Raw genomic sequence first — 6,000 nt, 5'->3', positions numbered from 1 at the left:
CCTGACAGGTAGGCGCTGCACTCTACTGTGCAGCTCCTTACAGCTAGGCGTTACACAGTGTAGTGCAGCGCCTAGCTGTCGGGCGCTGCACAGGTGTGGCGCCTGAGTGTTAGGCGTTGCACGGTAGAGTGCAGCGCCCTGCTGTCAGGCGCTGCATATTAGGGGTCAACTGGGTGAAATACTTTCAAATACAGTTTAGTATGTGAAATAGTTTCGTTCTAAAGTCAAATTTATGCCTTTTGCCACCGGAGAACGTGTTCCATGGACAGTCGTAGTCAACTGCTGAAGTTTGCTTAGGCATTTAAGCCGGATGTTGCTGGTGTGAGAAATGTTCAGATTCTGGAGAACAAAGCAACAAGATCATTTAAGGTCGTGTATCATCTCCAGGCCATGCATTTTGGCTTTCAACCTGGTGCATGCTGATGGGAGCGACTGGTCTATATCCCATACAAGCAAGGTATTGCTATCCTGGTGCTCTACTGGTAACACTAATAGATGAAACTACTCTTTGGTGCTAATTTCAATAACAACCCATTTTAGAGTTGTGTGTGTCTCCGATTTGGACGCCTGATGTTTGATAAACTAACATGGATGCCCCAAAATACTATGTTGTTAATACCTTATTATCTAATATTTTTACTTGAAGAGTATGTAACATAGAGCTCATTTAAAAAAACATAGAGCTCATATTCCTATTTGTAAAGCTTAATCAGACTTTTATTCTGCTGATGCACTAAATATATGTAGTGTGCACCAAATATGTTCCAAAATACTTGAGTCAAACTTCTTTTAAGTTTGACAATGTATATAAAAAATATGTTATATACAATATAACCATATACTTTGTGGTTAATCTAATGAAACTAATTTGGTGTTGTAGATGTTGGTAATTTTTCAATATATTTGGTCAAACTTAAAGATTTTTTACTTATAAAAAATCTAAAACTTCAAGTACTTTGAAACTGAGGGAGTATAGTTTCTCTTCTTCTTATATATACATAACAGCCCCAACGAGCTATTTATTTCTGAAGATACTTACATCGTTAGCTTGTGCTTGAAAACTATCAATAATGCATGATTAGGATTATTACGAAATGCAACCGATGATCATAGATGATGTACTGAATACGTCTCTCTTTGCCTGTCGCCGAGTTGCACCCAACAGATTGCATGTCTTGTTAAAATACGCTTATAGTCAATTTTCGGTAACAACAAAAGGACCTTGTAATCTTCTCCCATGTCCGTTCCTGTCTGGAGAAACAAAAGTCAGCATTGTTGGGTACAAAAGAACAAATGGCAAAAGGTAAAGGCCAAATTGCAATATCCTATCTTTTGCAAATTCAGAGAAATCTCAAGTATCTGAAAGTGACGTTGTTTGTGCTGTGAAGTGTGAAGTGGTTGAAAAATGGAATAAGAGGGCACTCAAAGCATATACAGAGTTTCCACATGCCATAAAATTACTGGTTTGTTCGAAAGAAAACTAATTTACTGATTACACATGACATTTTCAATGATTGTGCTTATCTATTTATGGATATAACCTTTTTTAAATGCATTTACAATGTGAGAACTTATGTCTATCTTTATTCAAGTATTTATTGCCCCTTTTTTACTGTACTTGTTGCCCTCTTTGTCCAATAGGCTACTGGAAACCTGGTAAACATTTTCATGCTATGTGGTGATGGTTGGTATCACACCTCTCCCCAAACCCCCACTAATTTTTCATCAATGAACTCTTAACTGGCTGATCGAGCTCATCTTCAACTCGATTGCAACAAATGTTATTTAAATAAGTGTCTATAAAAACCCATCCATTTCTTTAGCAACCCACCCCCCCCCCATAAAGGACCAAAGAGGTCTCGGATAGAGGGGGTGAATAGGAGACTACGGGTTTTAAAGATTCTCTTAACAAACTTTGGATAGCAGATAAATAAATTTTTTAGATATGCAATCTACAGTGAGACAAGCAAGCTAACAATAAGGTAAGCAAGAGCAACAAGCTAAGAGGCAAGGACGGCATAAAGTAAACAGTGTGGAAAGAATGAACCACAAGTTGGACAAGAGGATGTATCCCGAAGTTCACACTCTTTGAGAGTGTTAATCTTCACTGAAGGGGTGCAAGTGCCAAGGCCTCCCGAACACAACATATACCACACCATATTCTCCTTTTGAGCCACCCCTGGCGGATGAGGCTCAAATTGTTGGGAAATGTAGTATAAAACATAAACAAAAACGGGATACGGATCAAGATCCCAGGGACTTATGAAGATGCATAAAAGGTTAGATCCGATCGTTACCAACTTCAAGTTGCAACGGAAGAAGAGTTGGTGTAGCTCGTTCTTCAAGTCCCTCAAACCGTCCCACGAACGCTCCCTCGAATGAAGATCGAAAACACAATCTCTCTACGGATTGCACACGTACGAGATCGGCGATACAGTAGCGCTTCGCCGTCTAGAGCTAGGCGTCACCGGAGAACTAGGGGAGGGAGGAGCAGCCTCACGGCGTCCCACAATTTTCCTGGAGAACTAGAGAGAGAAGGGGCGCCCAAGATTGCGGGAGAATTTCTGTCTCGATAGGGGTGCCCCTTGGGTATATATAGGTGGAGGGAAGGGAGGCAACTTGGAGTAGGGGCCTCCCTCCCCTTTGGCGGAGGCCAAGGGGTGGGCCCCACACCTCCAACCCTAGCCACACCAAGTTGGATTGGTGCCCAAGGATAAAGGAGGGTGCCACCTATATGGGCCTTAAAGCCCATCTGGTTGCCCCCTACTAGGCCTAGCCTATTTCGGGATGCCCAGATACCTATAGTAATTCCAGGGGGCTCCTGTAAATCCCGGAGCCCCTCTACATAATTATTTACCCTCTCGAAACTTTTTCCACCTATACGGTTTTATCTGAAACACTTCCGGTTCTCTGAAGAAACAATTCATGTTATATCCAAAACTTTTCCGGTGATATTCTCTCAAACTCCTAACTCCAATAGCACTCAACAGTGTTGGGGAACGTAGTAATTTCAAAATTTTCCTACGCACACGCAAGATCATGGTGATGCATAGCAACAAGAGGGGAGAGTGTTGTCCACGTACCCTCGTAGACCGAAAGCGGAAGCGTTAGCACAACGCGGTTGATGTAGTCGTACGTCTTCACGATCCGACCGATCAAGTACCGAACGCACGGCACCTCCGAGTTCAGCACACGTTCAGCCCGATGACGTCCCTCGAACTCCGATCCAGCCGAGTGTTGAGGGAGAGTTTCGTCAGCACGACGGCGTGGTGACGATGATGATGTTCTACCGACGCAGGGCTTCGCCTAAGCACCGCTACAGTATTATCGAGGTGGACTATGGTGGAGGGGGCACCGCACACGGCTAAAAGATCAAAAGATCAATTGTTGTGTCTCTAGGGTGCCCTCCTGCCCCCGTATATAAAGGAGCAAGGGGGGAGGTGCGGCCGGCCAGGAGAGGGCGCGCCAGGAGGATTCCTACTCCCACCGGGAGTAGGACTCCCTCCCTTTTCCTTGTTGGATTAGGAGTGGAGGGGGAAAGAGGTGGAGGAGAAGAAGGAAAGGGGGGGCGCCGCCCCCCTCTCCTTGTCCTATTCAGACTAGAGGGGAGGGGCGCGCGGCCCTTGCCCTGGCCGCCTCTCCTCTTCTCCACTAAGGCCCACTATGGCCCATTAACCCCCGGGGGGTTCCGGTAACCCCTCCAGTACTCCGGTAAAATCCCGATTTCACCCGGAACACTTCCGATATCCAAATATAGACTTCCAATATATCAATCTTCATGTCTCGACCATTTCGAGACTCCTCGTCATGTCCGTGATCACATCCGGGACTCCGAACAACCTTCGGTACATCAAAACATATAAACTCATAATATAACTGTCATCGAAACGTTAAGCGTGCGGACCCTACGGGTTCGAGAACTATGTAGACATGATCGAGACACGTCTTCGGTCAATAACCAATAGCGGAACCTGGATGCTCATATTGGCTCCCACATATTCTACGAAGATCTTTATCGGTCAGACCGCATAACAACATACGTTGTTCCCTTTGTCATCGGTATGTTACTTGCCCGAGATTCGATCGTCGGTATCTCAATACCTAGTTCAATCTCGTTACCGGCAAGTCTCTTTACTCGTTCCGTAATACATCATCCCGCAACTAACTCATTAGTTGCAATGCTTGCAAGGCTTAAGTGATGTGCATTACCGAGTGGGCCCAGAGATACCTCTCCGACAATCGGAGTGACAAATCCTAATCTCGAAATACGCCAACCCAACAAGTACCTTCGGAGACACCTGTAGAGCACCTTTATAATCACCCAGTTACGTTGTGACGTTTGGTAGCACACAAAGTGTTCCTCCGGTAAACGGGAGTTGCATAATCTCATAGTCATAGGAACATGTATAAGTCATGAAGAAAGCAATAGCAACATACTAAACGATCGAGTGCTAAGCTAACGGAATGGGTCAAGTCAATCACATCATTCTCCTAATGATGTGATCCCGTTAATCAAATGACAACCCATGTCAATGGCTAGGAAACATAACCATCTTTGATCAACGAGCTAGTCAAGTAGAGGCATACTAGTGACACTCTGTTTGTCTATGTATTCACACAAGTATTACGTTTCCGGTTAATACAATTCTAGCATGAATAATAAACATTTATCATGATATAAGGAAATAAATAATAACTTTATTATTGCCTCTAGGGCATATTTCCTTCAGTCTCCCACTTGCACTAGAGTCAATAATCTAGATTACACAGTAATGATTCTAACACCCATGGAGCCTTGGTGCTGATCATGTTTTGCTCGTGGAAGAGGCTTAGTCAACGGGTCTGCAACATTCAGATCCGTATGTATCTTGCAAATTTCTATGTCTCCCACCTGGACTAAATCCCGGATGGAATTGAAGCGTCTCTTGATGTGCTTGGTTCTCTTGTGAAATCTGGATTCCTTCGCCAAGGCAATTGCACCAGTATTGTCACAAAAGATTTTCATTGGACCCGATGCACTAGGTATGACACCTAGGTCGGATATGAACTCCTTCATCCAGACTCCTTCATTTGCTGCTTCCGAAGCAGCTATGTACTCCGCTTCACACGTAGATCCCGCCACGACGCTTTGTTTAGAACTGCACCAACTGACAGCTCCACCGTTCAATGTAAACACGTATCCGGTTTGCGATTTAGAATCGTCCGGATCAGTGTCAAAGCTTGCATCAACGTAACCATTTACGATGAGCTCTTTGTCACCTCCATAAACGAGAAACATATCCTTAGTCCTTTTCAGGTATTTCAGGATGTTCTTGACCGCTGTCCAGTGATCCACTCCTGGATTACTTTGGTACCTCCCTGCTAGACTTATAGCAAGGCACACATCAGGTCTGGTACACAGCATTGCATACATGATAGAGCCTATGGCTGAAGCATAGGGAACATCTTTCATTTTCTCTCTATCTTCTGCAGTGGTCGGGCATTGAGTCTTACTCAACTTCACACCTTGTAACACAGGCAAGAACCCTTTCTTTGCTTGATCCATTTTGAACTTCTTCAAAACTTTGTCAAGGTATGTGCTTTGTGAAAGTCCAATTAAGCGTCTTGATCTATCTCTATAGATCTTGATGCCCAATATATAAGCAGCTTCACCGAGGTCTTTCATTGAAAAACTCTTATTCAAGTATCCCTTTATGCTATCCAGAAATTCTATATCATTTCCAATCAGCAATATGTCATCCACATATAATATCAGAAATGCTACAGAGCTCCCACTCACTTTCTTGTAAATACAGGCTTCTCCAAAAGTCTGTACAAAACCAAATGCTTTGATCACACTATCAAAGCGTTTATTCCAACTCCGAGAGGCTTGCACCAGTCCATAAATGGATCGCTGGAGCTTGCACACTTTGTTAGCTCCCTTTGGATCGACAAAACCTTCCGGTTGCATCATATACAACTCTTCTTCCAGAAATCCATTCAGGAATGCAGTTTTGACAT

The sequence above is a fragment of the Triticum aestivum genome, chromosome 5D (genome assembly GCF_018294505.1).
Source record: "Triticum aestivum cultivar Chinese Spring chromosome 5D, IWGSC CS RefSeq v2.1, whole genome shotgun sequence".
In the NCBI taxonomy this organism is placed as follows: domain Eukaryota; kingdom Viridiplantae; phylum Streptophyta; class Magnoliopsida; order Poales; family Poaceae; genus Triticum; species Triticum aestivum.
Note: the sequence above shows the minus strand (reverse complement) of the source record.